A 14,606-nucleotide genomic window follows, 5' to 3' on the forward strand; every position below is an offset into this window, starting at 1 on the left:
GTGTTGCAGTAAGTTTTAAGTGACAGAACACTCTATTTAAATATGAATTTACTAAATTTCAGTTCAGTTCTCTTCACTCCCACTCCCTGGTATAACTGAACTCTCACTATCGCATACTGAAGGCTTTAAATGCATTAGCTGTGATACAGCTCCCAGTAAAGCCAGAATCAAACAGTTTGTTCTGTTTCTCATGGTGATCCTCTTCTCGATCCAAATGAAATGTTTAATATGATGCCTCAAGAAAAAAAAAGGAGTGAATTTCCGCCTCTAATGATTGATGCCCTATCAAACATTTTGTAACATCCCCGGAAGTTTATAAAGTAGAATCCTGGTTTGTGGCTTAAATTCAAGGTAACCAAGACTAAGGAAACAAGTTGGAAACTTGATGTCGAACTGGAATTTAATCACCCGGAATATTTCACTACTTTGGGTAGTATGTGCCAGAGTGGAGTTCTTTAGATCCGTTTGACAGCTCAGTTGGTAGAGCGGAAAACTGTAGTGGGAACAGTAGGGAATCCTTAAGTCGCTGTTTTGACTCCGGCTGGAAGGAAGGTGCTTTTTGTGAACTTTAATCAAAGAGTTAAAATAGCGAATCTTTTTCACTCAGACGTTGATCAAAAGCTCAATAAACGATGAAGCAGAGGCTCTTGTTACGATTTCAGCCAAAATCTGATTGTCTTGTTTTGGCCAAGATCTGATCTTTGAATTAAGGGACTACTCTGTCTGATTTGTAATTCAAAAGTAGATACAAATGTCACTGTTTTCAAAGGATAGGTACTTAATTGGCTTTATGATTTGGTATTGATTTTGTATCGTTATATTATTAAGTTTGTGCTTTCTGTGTTTTCCATCGTATTGTGAACTACTTTTTTAAACAAAGGCAAACACAGCACACATCTGTTTATACCAGCGGTGAATTGTACATTTTTATTAAGTACAATCTACTGTATTTTTAGAAAAAAATGGCATACTGTGCACGATATGTTGCAGAAACACAACCTGATATTTTCATAATTATTATTTTAATCATTTGACAAGTATGAGGTCCCGGATCCAAATCTTCAGTTCTGATTTTTTTTAAAGTGATATCTTCTCTTCCTCTCATGGAAATCACAAGATGTGAGCAAATGTTTTTTGTTCTTTTTTTTTCACATTGTGATCCAAAGAGCCTCAGACGCACAGTCTGACAGTAACCAAACCAGAATGGATTCTGCTGGGAGCCGGACTGAGCTCATTCTCACTCCCTGTGCTGAAAACAGAATCTCTCTTCCCCGAACATCGTCTACAGCTGCTAGATATTGCTCTGCGTCCTACTGCTCCAGCAATTCCTTTGACCAAAGACAGATCACTTGTGTGCTTTTAAACTTCTTGCCGCTACAGGCTCTTTGATGGCTCATGCTGATCGTCCTGTGGATCCAAAAGAAAATGTTAAAGCTGACAAATGTTTGATTGTAATTTGTATCTAGCTACAACGTCCCTGGCAAAGATAATTTATTAGTTGCATGCAATCGGAATCTTTTACTTCACGTATGGTAGTGGAAATAGTTTTAAAAATGTTTTCTAAAGAAGATTGTATTGCCAGGACCTGCCTTTAGCGCTTAGTAGCAATGACGCTGTTGCTATAGATGGACAAGAATTTAAGATGAATTGATGATCTAAGCTAAAATAGCCCTAACACGCTTCCTGTAACAGTGTTTGTATTTATAGCAAGTAATATTCTTTTTCAAACCCGAACGTTGCTTTTGCATTAAGTGTTATGTAACCATTAGCGGTTTCGGTAGCTTCTGAAGAGCGCACTTTTCCAAACTGAAGCCTATAAGAACATTATTCAAGACACACCATGGCCCAGAATCGTGCATCGGGACAAGGATTAACATCCATTGAAAGTACTCCCAAATAAAAGATTTGACCGAAAAATTAAAAGAGTAGGCAAGTATTAAAACAACACCATAACTTCTTGACTTCCAATCTCTTTCTTGGTTCAGGCCATGTAAAATGACATATTCAGTGGAGTCATGCCAAAGTTGTGAGTTTAAGCCTCACCTGGAGCAGCCTGGTTTTCTGTCTTGACAGGTAAACAGTGTTTTGTGTTATTTGCTAAATGGAGAGAGGATTCTGTGTTAATTGTGCTCCTCCTGGGAGAGGTCAAGATGAGACGTTCACGGGGCTGGTGGTAAATATCCTGTCCAGGAATATCGAGGCTGTAGGGGGTCAGATCTATAGATGTAGTAAACACATTAGTGGAGATGGTGTGTCTGCTCTCCGTGAGAGAGCCGGGCTGGAAGAATAATCTGTGGTCTGGGAAGAAGAGACCCTCGTTGGAAGAGCGGCGCTCCTCACAGGAGAGAATGAAAACAATCTTTTTCAGGGACGCTGATTTTTCTCTTTGGGTGAATTAAAAACACTCACCATGAGTGACCTCGTGGTGCAATGGTAGCGTATCTGACTCCTGATCAAAAGGTTGTGTGTTCAAATCATGTCGAGGTCAGCTGATGTGGTTGCTTTTGAAAGTTAGGGAGTGTTTGGTCACTTTTGTATGAAAAAGTGTCTGAAGCCTGTAATTATAATTTGCCCTTTTTTAATTGTGGTTGAAATCCACTCCCATGTACCAAGACCTTACAGTATATTCATGTTTACTTAAATTACTAACTATTGGACTATTGGACATTAGTTGGTGGTTTTTTTTGTAACGATTTGCTATTTCATGCAGGAAAGAAAGGAACCCAGACCCAACGTTTGCTTTCAGGTGCGGTTCATTTACATAACGGACATCTATTTCTGAGGAGCCTGATTTAAATCACACAACCCCTGTAGAAGTCGAATCGACAATCTTATAAACCGAAATCAGCCGCGTTATCCATTAAACCACTAGCCCGTCACGTAAATGAATTGTACCATGGTGAGTTCAGCGCCGCTACTAGTAATACCCCACCCCCATCTTAAATTTCTAAGTGAGAACCGTGTTTTCTACATTTTTATCAGTTTTAAAAAATCAGTACTTTTAAGCAGACAAAGCCTTTATGTGTCGCTCTGAATTTCTAATTGATTTAGAATTCCCAAAAAAAAGTGTTTTGTTCCACAACGGCGTGAAATGATCATGTCTTTCACTCTACTTCTCTCTAGTAGTAAAGCTTATCTTGCTAGGTGAGCATTTGCTCCGGTAAATTAGGTAACTTTTCATGTTAACTCACTTCTTCTAAACAACATTTCCTGGTGCATGTTTTCTCCATGAAAAAATACATTTTCCCTTAGATGATTTCTCATTTAGTTTCTTCAAAGAGTACAGAAAGAAGAAAGAAAGGAAAAGTGTCATAAATGAACTCTGTCGCCCTTGGGAGATGTCAAGCGCATTGGACATGAAAAGTGCCCAATAAAAGCCATTTCTCTTACGGTCAGGGCTCCTGTTCCATGTAAAGGAGGCAGCTTGCTCAGCCGGCAGACTCAGGGCTTACTGAACGCAAATGGCTCAGAGCGGTGTGTCCAAGCTGCTGTAAAAGAGGAGAATTCTGCCGGCACCGTGGCTGAGTCGGTTTAAGTACCTGTCTCGTTAACTGGAGATCCTGGCTCCACATCCCAGCTGTGAATTTCTTCCTGTCTTTTTGTGCAGAAACTACCATCTTGGACAACCGCACAGGGCTTGATTTAGTTTAATGCATGAATGCATTTCCTTTCTGCAACAACTTGTTTTTCAAGAAATTAATGCAGCTTGTGAAAAATGAAATTTAATTCTTGGCTATCAGAGCAGAAGGAATATTGCAGACTGGCAAGAAAATGCAAGCTATGTTTATTTTTTGACCGGAAAGGTGCGAATGGAGTAGAGCCTTCCTGTCAGTCTCTGTGGTGCAATCGGTGAGCGCGTTCAGCTGTTAACTGAAAGGTTGGTGGTTCAAGCCCACCCAGGGACGTTCTTCTTATTATTGTCAATGTAAACACTGCCTCCGCTAAAGCCGAAACCTTAACCCTCTTTATATTTACCGAAAATGCGAGTCTTTTGCCCGTGTCCAAGAACAACACTTGAACACTCGGGGAAGTCCAATAGTGATCAACACCGCAACTCCCCAGACAACCATATTCACCCATGGAAACGTATCTTTGAAGGGCTGGCGGGAGATATCATTTACAGTACAGTAAAGAAAGTAATACTGAAGGGCTGGAAGTCCTGGAAAGGGTTAATAGAAGCCTCTTGCTTCTGCCCTGGAACAGAGCCCACAGCTGCCAGATCAGTGACCCCTGAGCCCAGTTCACAGAGAGGAGAACCACGAGCTCTTTTATGTCTCTAAGAGGGCTGGGAGAAAGGAGAAAAGGGGGAGATGTGACTTGAGTCCAGGCTGTTCTGTCTGATATTGTTCATGTAGCAGCACTGATTGTCTGAATATCTTCTGGTTCTGGATTGTGAGGATAGGGAGCAGAACGGAGTTGAGCTTCTGTCTGAGTGTGTCTAAGCTGTGAATCTGACTGAGAAGAGAATAATGTTTTTTTTTATTCTGCCTCAGAATTTTTCTTCTTTGCCAAGTGGTCTTACATCCCCTTCAGAAACTCTGCACAGACTGCCAGAGAGAAGAGGAGAGAGAGATGGACAGATAAGAGCACACGCAGCGAGAGAGACATATGTCTTGATTTACTTTGAAGCAAGTGTTCATTTCCCTTCTGGAACAAGTTGTTTCTGAACTTCAAGAAATTCAAACAACTTATGAAAGATAAAATACAAGTCTTGCTTATCAGGACAGAAGAAATACCGCAGGAAAATGACAGTGATTTTTCTCCTTTAAACGAAAAGTGGAGAAAAACAACGGCAGTACATTTCCGTCGGCTTGATTTAACTTAATACAAGTATTCACTTCCTTTTCTGTAGATTACAGCCTGCAAAAGATGAAATAAAGTTATTGGTTATTCATGGTCAGTGCAGGAGAAATACTGCTGGCTGGCAGGAAAATGTCAGTATTTTATTTTAACTACAAACGTGCGAATGGCAAAAAGCAACGTGAGTGTGTTTCTGTGCAGTTGTTAAACAAAGGGCTGGTGGTTCAAACCCACTCAGGGATGTGCTTCAGATTGTTCTGCTATAATCATAATCTCTTCTTAAACTTGATGGGATTTCTTTGTAAACCCTCTTGATCTTTGCAGGAAATGTGCATTTTACTCGTGTGGAACTACATGTAAACAATTAAGTACCTAAGTCAATGTTCAAGAGAACCATTTTCACGCGTGGAATTTTATCTTCAACTGGCTGTCAGGAGAATTCATTTATACACCCGTTGTATCCTTAGCAAAAATATTTTAAAATTAGAACACAGATTTGTTGGAGAACTTGACAATCCTTGACAATCATTAAATGAGCATTATACAAATGTGCGTTGATATTTTGTATATGTACCTTAATTGTAATAAATATAAACATAATTGCTTTGATATGGATGTTCATTTGAAGGATTTGAGGAAACTATCAAGGATCTCAGAACAACCAAAGATACATTCCCAGTGGGCATTGATTCGTCGAATATACGTATATTTACGGCGAAATTACGTCTATACGTATATATACGTCGCCTCGACGTATAATCAACGTCGAATTGCAACCGTAAAATCGACGACATGAATAAACGCATATATAACGTCGAATACAAATCTAACACAGTGCCTGAGGCTTTTTACTGTATGTATCGTGTGTGCCGCAACTAGGAGTATACGGCACTCTGCACAGTGCACGAAGTAAATTATTTTGGCAGTAATTAATTTACACGTGTATAATAAATATAGTAAATATAATAAATTAATTACTGCCAAAATAATTTACTTCGTGCACTGTGCAGAGAGCCGTATACACCATTTCCTGGACACCCCGTCCCCCATCAGTGGGGGAAAAATCTGTAGGGGGGCGTCTGAAATTCTGAGGGGGGAGTGATATTTCGGTTGAAACTGAGCTGTACGGTGCAGCAACCCAAATGAAATCTCACAGCTATGCCATTGATTAGTGCTTCATGATAGAAGATAACGACTAGCAATCTGGTATTTGCGATGAAGTTCAGTTTCACATTTTTCGTCACTCTCACGGTTTGTATTGCCTGGAGCGAAAAGTACCAGCGTTCATTTTTGCAGCTACATGGACGTTCTGAATCGTTAAGAAAAAAATGTTGTAAAACCAACAGAAAGCACAGACTGCTATAACTAGTCCTAGTTATATAACGATTTTAAGTATAATGATAAACTACTGCAAGGAATCGGTCCACCTGAGCAAACAGGATCGTAATGTTGACACTCAATAACGACACTGATATGTGCAGTTCCTGGACGGATAGCCCTCCTGTCCATCAAACAGACTGAGTGACTGTTCGTGTCATTTAGTGTTGTCTGACCATTGACAAAGTACAACTATTTTTTTAGGGCGCAAATTAAGTTAGGTAAATCTTTTTGCCCAAAACTGAACGGGCGACATTCCCCCCTCCCCCCGTGTTGCCAGGCCTGTCCCCATCCTATTCCATAATGTCATTATATATAATACCATACAACAGTGACCGATCCTTACTAACTGCATGCGTTAAAATTGCACATCAGCTCATAGCAGGGGGCACATAGCCGCCATGTATTATCAATGTTAAATTTCAACCATAATATCGACAACATTAATAAACGCATACGTTGAGAAAATATCGAACCCAGCATATTTTCCGGTTATATACCACAATGCATTGCTAGTATTCGTTGGTCACCATTTTGGACACGTTTTTCAAACGTAGAAGTATATCCGCAAATATCTCAGCAATCCTCTTTTGACGAGTAAGTATGAACAATAATAATACTATCTGAATACATACAGATCTTTCTTAATATTATTTTGATTAAAATAGTACGTGAATAAGCAAAAAAATGGCACATAAAATAGTGTGAATGGGGAAGATGACACAAAATCGTTTTGCCGTTTCTCTTATTCTTATTCTATGTTGTCCTTTCAAACTTTGGGTACTCTTTAATTAGGACAGACTTTATTGCTCAACTGCTATGATGCAAGCCAAATTTTATACATTTATTTCAGCTTTGAGCTTAGTAAACCGTTCATTTTTTAGATTATACTAAAGAAGATATTAATCATCATTTATTTGGGAAGTAATATTATATAATTTTCTTCTAGCTGCGGTGCTGAAGTCCCACCCTACATCAACAGAAAAAGAAATAAAGGAGCACGCAATGTGTTACTTGAAGAATGCATATGCAAGGCAGGGGGCCAGGAGATCTGGACTCTGAAAATAATAGGTTTTTGGTTCTAACTGTTAGGACAATTAGACAGGGTTTGCAAATAGTGGACAAAAATCGTCTTAACTTCCATTGTAATATTTTTTTTTCTTGGAAATATAGAAGTTGTACATTCTAAAATGTATATTTGAATCAAAATGTGGTTTTGAGTTAGTGTGTTAATGTAATTAGTTTTGTGTTTGTCATTACTATACTGTATATTGCCATGTTACCAGAATTTGTAGCTGAAGTTTAAGACTAGTTGTGTTTTTTATGATTATTGCCCATATGTTGATTGTTGATTGATTGTATACAATGTATAATTTGAAATACGTATGTTTCAGGTGTGAATGTGTATTTTCAGAATACATTTCTAAACCTAATCATTGGCTTGGTTTACTTGTTTCTACACCTATAAAATCTATCTTTGATGTATAATAGACCTCTACCCATATACGTATAATAGACCTCTAATGTTATCCGTATAATAGACCTCTAACCATATACGTATAATAGACGTCTAAAGTTATCCGTATAATAGACCTCTAACCATATACATATAATAGACGTCTAAAGTTATACGTATAATAGACCTCTAACCATATACGTATAATAGTCCTCTAAAGTTATCCGTATAATATACCTCTAAAGTTATCCGGAACTCCAACCATATATGTATAATAGTCCTCTAAATTTATCCTTATAATAGAACTCCAACCATCTATGTATAATGAACGTCTAAACATAGACGTATAATTGACGTATAACTTTAGACATATATTAGAATTTCATTCTAGACGAATTGTAGACCACATTTAGACGTCTAAGGTATGCGTTTAATAGACGTATATTATACGTCTTTTGCCCACTGGGAACCGCCGAACACGCAAACTGATTACACTGCAGAGCCACAGGCGCCTCACTTTTCTCCATTCTCTGGGTCAGGGTGAAAAAAAAACTTTGCTGGTATTAGCTGGCCTGCTGGGAGCACCTCTTCTTCACTGATAAGCAAGATTTGTGTTTCATCTTTCGCAAGCTGTATAGATTTCTTTCAATACAGGTTGTTCCAGAAAGGAAACGAACACTTGCATTCACCTGGATTAAAAGGCATGGGTTTTGCCCGTAAGGATACATTCTGTACAGTAAGACAGGAGGAAAGGCACCGCTGGGAATCGGACCCAGGATCTCCTGTTTGCTAGATAGGCGCTTTAGCCAACTAAGCCACGGCGCCAGCAAAGTGCTGTCCTTTGACAGCCACTTGGACACGTCTCAACTGCTCTGAGACATCTGCGTTCGGTGTGCACCGAGCCTGCTCGCCTTGCAAGTTGCCTCATTTACATGCGATAGCTCCACCACTAAGAGAAAGGATGAGAAATGGCTTTTATCTGGCACTTTTCATGTCAGAGGATCTCAATCTGCTTTCCGTGTACAAGAGGATGTCCAACTCATGTAGCTAAAGACGTAGACGACAGTGCTCCACTGAAATCTTGATCTCACAACCCTCGGCATGACTCCGCTGTGTTCTGCTTTAGACAAAAGGGGGGAAAAGACTTCTTTCATCACACGTTTTGCACTGTTTACGGTGTTTGCAGTGCTCTTTCTTAAATGAAAACCAGGAATCGGCACCATATGAGGTGACACTAGATAATATTGGAACAAGTAGCCTCGCCATTCCATGCGTGACGTGAGCAAAGTGTAATTCCTGTCTTTATAGTGTGCTTGTTAGAGACTTAGCTGGCACCCAGAGCGCTTTAAATCCGGGAGTCAGCAGCCCAAGACAAGAGAGCTTCCTTCGTCTATGTTTTTTGCGTGAAGGGGGGAAACCATGCGTGTGCTGCAAACGATCTTAATATCGAAGTGCCGTCCCACATAACCGATCCGAACAATCTGCTTTACAGAGGAGCACTGCCGGAGCTTATGGTTGGCAAACTGAAGACCAGGCCGACCTCTTCTGTGACTCTTGAACACTCAATCTCAAGATTGTGAATTCAAGCTCCACGCTGGCGGGAAATTCCATAGGTAATGATCACATTTTCTTGCATGCTAATCAAAATAAATATTAAGAAACTTTTCCCCATACCAGTTTTTTACAAAAGTAAAGGCACATGGCACATGTGTGCCACATCACGACCGAGTTTAGTGACAACTACCTCAGAGATTGGAAGCTGGGTAGTTTCAGATCAGATCACTTTTTTATCAAAGGTTCAAACAAACCCGAATACCTTTGCAAGAGAAATTTCAGAATCCCAGTCAAACCCAGTACGTTTGCTGGATCCCTCAAATTCAGCTGAACTACAGCACAGATCTGCAGTCCATGGTTAGAATACTGTGGGTGCGTTGCATAAGCCATACTGCCCAAAATAGTTCTAAAACAGGAGATGCATTCTCGTTTAGGAATGTGAGATAAAGTGAAATGGTCTGGGAAGAGTCCTACGTTTGAACAGTTCAAAATAGACGTAAAGGGGTATTTATGGACTCTTTCGAAATGTAAGAACAAGCTGTGCGGACCTTATCTTTATTTACCTTGTGTAATCTTTTTTCATAAAGTGTAATTGTGTTATAGCATGTGCCCCTGCCGATGTTATTGATATTTTATATGTGCTCTTGTTTGTATTGTATGTAGTTTTATTGTTTTCAGCTGACTTCATATGAAAGGGAATGAATTGCTTTTTCACAGTCTCTCAAGAAACTCAGTTTTAATGCCCTCCATTTTAATGTTGGTTGTGCTTGCGTGCTGCTTCTGTCTGTGAAACTTGAATGTTCTGCTTCTTCACACCGAATCATTGGCAGGGGTTGAGTTTATATAATAATTATAATAAATAACTTTATTTTATATTGCACCTTTAAAGGTGGCAAGCTATATGAGAGCGCATGTAACAGCACAGGACACCCAGTTAGGAGCTCACACAGCTTTCAGCTCAGTGTGCAGTGCTCTCTTGCCTTCCTGAAGATGACGTTAAATTAGTTAAAATCATGTGATAGTTAACAAAGCTTAATAGTGAAACAGCCAGCACAAATGGTTGCGTTTGTGATTATGTCACTTCTCTACTACAGCAGTGTCGATAAAAGAAACTCTGAAACCACTAAAGCACTGCACAACTGAATTCGGGAGAATAATATTAGGGATTCTGAGCGATGTCTGCATACAAGCAATCCAATACAGATGCTGAAGTCTTTAAATATTGACTCTCCCTGTTGTGCTGCCTTTTCCTTGAAGGAAAACTATTCAACTGGAAGAATGTTTATCGCAGGTTTAAAACTTGCTGTTGCTATTTGGAGAAATCCACAAACTCGTGTTTTTCTTGTGTTTTAAAAGACAGCCATACCCACTGACAAAATAACGACACTGCTGCTGATTTTTTCCGGAGCCGAATCACAGTTGACCTTTGTGAGCCAATTGATGAAGCCGACCCTGTGAATACTATGGCAGAAGGTGGAAGAGCGTTCAACTTTATAACTACCGCAACCACAGGAACAACAGCAAGAAGCAGAATCAATTTCCCATTGAATGGTGCTGTTGTTTGAGGTATGCGTTGTGAACGCATGCAGAGAATCCCACAATTTCTTCTAATCTTGATAAAGTATTCCTGATGGAGCGCTGTGTGCAAAGATTTCATAAACTGTACTCCTGCTGACAATTCGGTGTGAAAAAGCAGAGCATTCGAGTTTCACTGAAAAAAGCTGAATGCAAGCCAAAAGCAATATTAAATGGAATTGACAGCACACTACGATTCGCACTGACTGAAAAGTTATCTCGGCAGCTGTTGTTCCCTGCATGAAGCTGAAAGGGTCAATGAGCATTTCTGTTGAGAAGACAAATTAAAGCTTTTTTTTGCCTTGATGTTGAGCTGACAAAGACTATCTTGAAAGATATCCCAATCTCTCGACAGACTGTCGAATAAATTCTTAACTGATCATATTCTCATCGGAAGCAAGGTCTTAACATAGAAGAAACTGGCAGCAGCGGAATTTGAACCCATGACTCCAAAAAGACTGTAGCCTAAAACCCAACACCTTAGACCGCTCAGCCACACTACCTTCTGCAGCACATGCCTTCCTCACATTACTCAATTAAAGAACACTGGGCTTTAGCTCTTGTCCAACATGGAAATGACTGTACCTTCGTTTTATGAGATATTTCCTGTCACTTGGTGAAATCTCAACTTCTTTGGCAGCTCTGAATATAGTTCTTCTTTGGAGCAGACTTCAGACCTTTTATTTAATTTATAAAGGAGGGTGCATTCCAAAATGTGTAATTCCTGTTTTAGAAAAGCTCTGGGCGGTGTGTCTTCTTTTAACGCACAAACAGTTTTCTAACTTTATACTGTAGATCAGTGCAGCTATCGTACTGGATTTAGCTGGGATTCTCACATTTTTCTTAAGAAGGTATTCAGGGTTGCTTAAAACTTGAATAAAAAAGTGATCTGAAACTACCTACTGTACCTTCCAATCTCTGATGTTGCTGTAACTAAACTCGGATGTGGTCTTTTGCAGATGTGCAGTGTGCCTTTACTCTTGTCGTATTAAACATTACCTCTGTTGTTGGGCAGAGTTGAAGGGGAACAAACTGCACAGAAAATTACGGAACGATAAAATGTTTCTACACTTCAAAATGTCCCTTTAAAACCCTCCTCACACACGTCGGTGTGGGGAGTGGGCAGGTAGAGAGGTTTTACAGATGCTCATGATATTTCTCATGGGGTGTTACCTGTCGTAGTATCTCTCTCTGCGCCTCTGCGGCTGAAGTGTGAGGTAACGTTTTGAACAGCCTCTTTGTCTTACAAAACAAGAAATGAAAATCAACTGGTAAATTGAACAGTGCAGTAATCAGCAAAGTATACATTAGGAAGCAATTAAACAAAAGATTAGCAAAAATTGAAGTTGAGTAGATTGGAGAAAGAAATTAATTCTATTTGTAAGCAAACGAGAACCCACGCTGGGCATGAATCACACCAATCTTTCCGCATTTCTGAAACGTTTGATTGAATTGACAAAGAAATCCTCTCCCGATCTTCATCTTTGAAAAGGTTAACCTTTTGAGCCAGCAGGTGTAACACTGCAAAGCTGCCTGTTTCTCACAGATGTTTGAAGCTGTAGATAACATTTTGCATGTTTGGTGCCATGGCTTAGCTGGTTAGTGTGCCTGACTAAAAAACAAAAGATCCTGGGTGTGAATCGCAGTGGTATCTATTCATAAACAGCAGGCCAATCACTGCCAATATTTATGGAGCTCAATTTAAGGATGAAAGGATATGCATGTGTTACAGCTTTCTGCAGGTGTTTTATGTTTTAGCACAAGTGTTTGCTCTGTGGCACAATGGAGGGCGTGTTGGACTTCTAGATGTTAATAGAATTAAGTCATTCAAAGGTTGTGGGTTGGAGTCCACCCAGAGTCACATGTTATTTTGATTCAGCTTTCGAAATCCTCTAGGGATTGGTGTTGATCAAGTCAAATAAAGGACTTCTTCTGAGTCGACAGTCGAAAATGAACAAGCGGCCACAAGGGAGAAATTAGCACTGGACAAGGTCGGTGATCGCATTATTCCTATCCTGTAGTCCTTGCACTGGTTCCCTGTCAAGTTTCATGTCGACTTTAAAATCCTCATGCTCACCTATGAGCCTCTCCATGGCTTGGCACCTCAGTACCTGTCTGAGCTCTTATTGCCCTACTCCCCTAATCGCAACCCTGGCTCTTCTAATTCTGGTCTCCTATCTGTCCCCCAAGCCCGTCTACACTCTACGGGTGACAGGGCCTTCTCCGGTTATTCCCCCAACCTCTGGATCTCTATCCCCAAGGATATCAGAGAGTCACCTTGTCTAAACTCCTTCAAATCCAGACTCAGAGCCTCCTTCTTTAGAAGAGCCTTTAATTAACTATTCTTTACCCCTTTGCTCCTACTGTATTTAGTACCACAATCTACAGATGCAGCCATTCAAAATGGGTGAGGTATTTCGCGGCATACCCCGGTGGGCGTGTCACGGTATCACGCGTTTCACGCATTTCACGTGTGTCACGTGACTAACTATCCGGCGTCGCCTTGTAAAACCGCCAGGGGGAGCTTAACCTCTCATGTACAGCATTTGAGCGTTTAATTTTGAACTGTGTATTACAGCATGTTAATCATCAGTCATTAAAATGTTGGTATATTTTATGAAAGCAAGATTGCTCAGTTGGACAAAAGTACACAACCTACCTTTATCAGAAATATTTATGCATCAAAGCCTTTACTGAAGATATTACTAATAGTATTAATAATGGATGGCTTTGGACAAGCTGTATACTCAAAGTATAATTTCTTTAGCACATTTGTACAAGCACTTGGAATCTGTCCAAGCCATACTTTGTCAGGCATTTTGTTTTACTTCAACGGGCATAAAAACTTCCTTGCTTTTAACAGGGCGTTTCATAATTTCTAACTACGAAAATGATTTAAAATGCGACACCTATCATTCAACTAGAGCTTAAAATATCACAAGGAAAAATACACACCGGTATTCCATTTCTCCCTAAACATTGTAAGCTTCGAAGTCTTTAACTAACGTGATACCGGAGTCAACAAGCATACTTTTAGAATTTGATTAAAAGGGAATATAATATGGAATCGCGTATCTAAAGAATTTAATAACGGTATGATTATATCTGTGTACTGCGGCAGGGCTGTGTAGGGCTGTTTCGCCTGCTTGATCATGCGAGCTGTCTTGTAGCCTACTGGTCTAGGTGCATGACTACCAACTAGCAGGTTGTGTGTTCGAATCCAGCTGGTGATGGACTTTTCATTTTTATTTATTTATTTTTTAATCGCGTAACATAAACATATTACCGTATGCAAACTGTACTGTATACAATATGTATATGTATATTTAATGTCTTAACTGTGCCCATTTAAGTATTGAATATTCATATCTAATTTTACCACTGAAGGGAAATCTTAACATAAACATACGGTATATGGCTGGTCTCGGTACTTTAAAGAAAAAAATACACACCGGTATTCCATTTCTCCCTAAACATTGTAAGCTTCGAAGTCTTTAACTAACGTGATACCGGAGTCAACAAGCATACTTTTAGAATTTGATTAAAAGGGAATATAATATGGAATCGCGTATCTCAAGAAATTAATAACGATATAAATATATTCATGTTGCAAAAGAACTGCAACGGACATAAAAACTCCCTTGCATGGTTTCATTACGACCAGAATCGGTCTTGAGATATTTTTAAATTGATTTACAGTATTTGAGAGGTATGTCTTAACACCGATACTACAGTGCTTAAGTACTGCTCATGTATATGTTTCTAGGTTTATATTATGCATTTCATACGGTCAAATTACTTTTGAGCAACTAATAAGAAGCGCGAAACGGTATGCGTTTTACTT

The 14,606-nt window shown here is 39.5% G+C and overlaps 2 non-coding genes across 2 annotated transcripts; one reads left to right on the top strand and one right to left on the bottom strand.

Annotated features, from left to right (window-relative positions):
- Positions 1 to 3,831: 3,831 nt before the first annotated feature.
- Positions 3,832 to 3,905, top strand: trnan-guu (transfer RNA asparagine (anticodon GUU)). Its single transcript has one exon. It is a non-coding gene; the product is annotated as a tRNA-Asn (tRNA).
- Positions 3,906 to 8,384: 4,479 nt separating this feature from the next.
- trnaa-agc (transfer RNA alanine (anticodon AGC)) lies at positions 8,385 to 8,458 on the bottom strand. The gene has a single exon. It is a non-coding gene; the product is annotated as a tRNA-Ala (tRNA).
- Positions 8,459 to 14,606: the final 6,148 nt, after the last annotated feature.

Source organism: Lepisosteus platostomus, chromosome 5 (assembly GCF_059453375.1).
Source record: "Lepisosteus platostomus isolate fLepPlt1 chromosome 5, fLepPlt1.hap1, whole genome shotgun sequence".
Taxonomy (NCBI): Eukaryota; Metazoa; Chordata; class Actinopteri; order Semionotiformes; family Lepisosteidae; genus Lepisosteus; species Lepisosteus platostomus.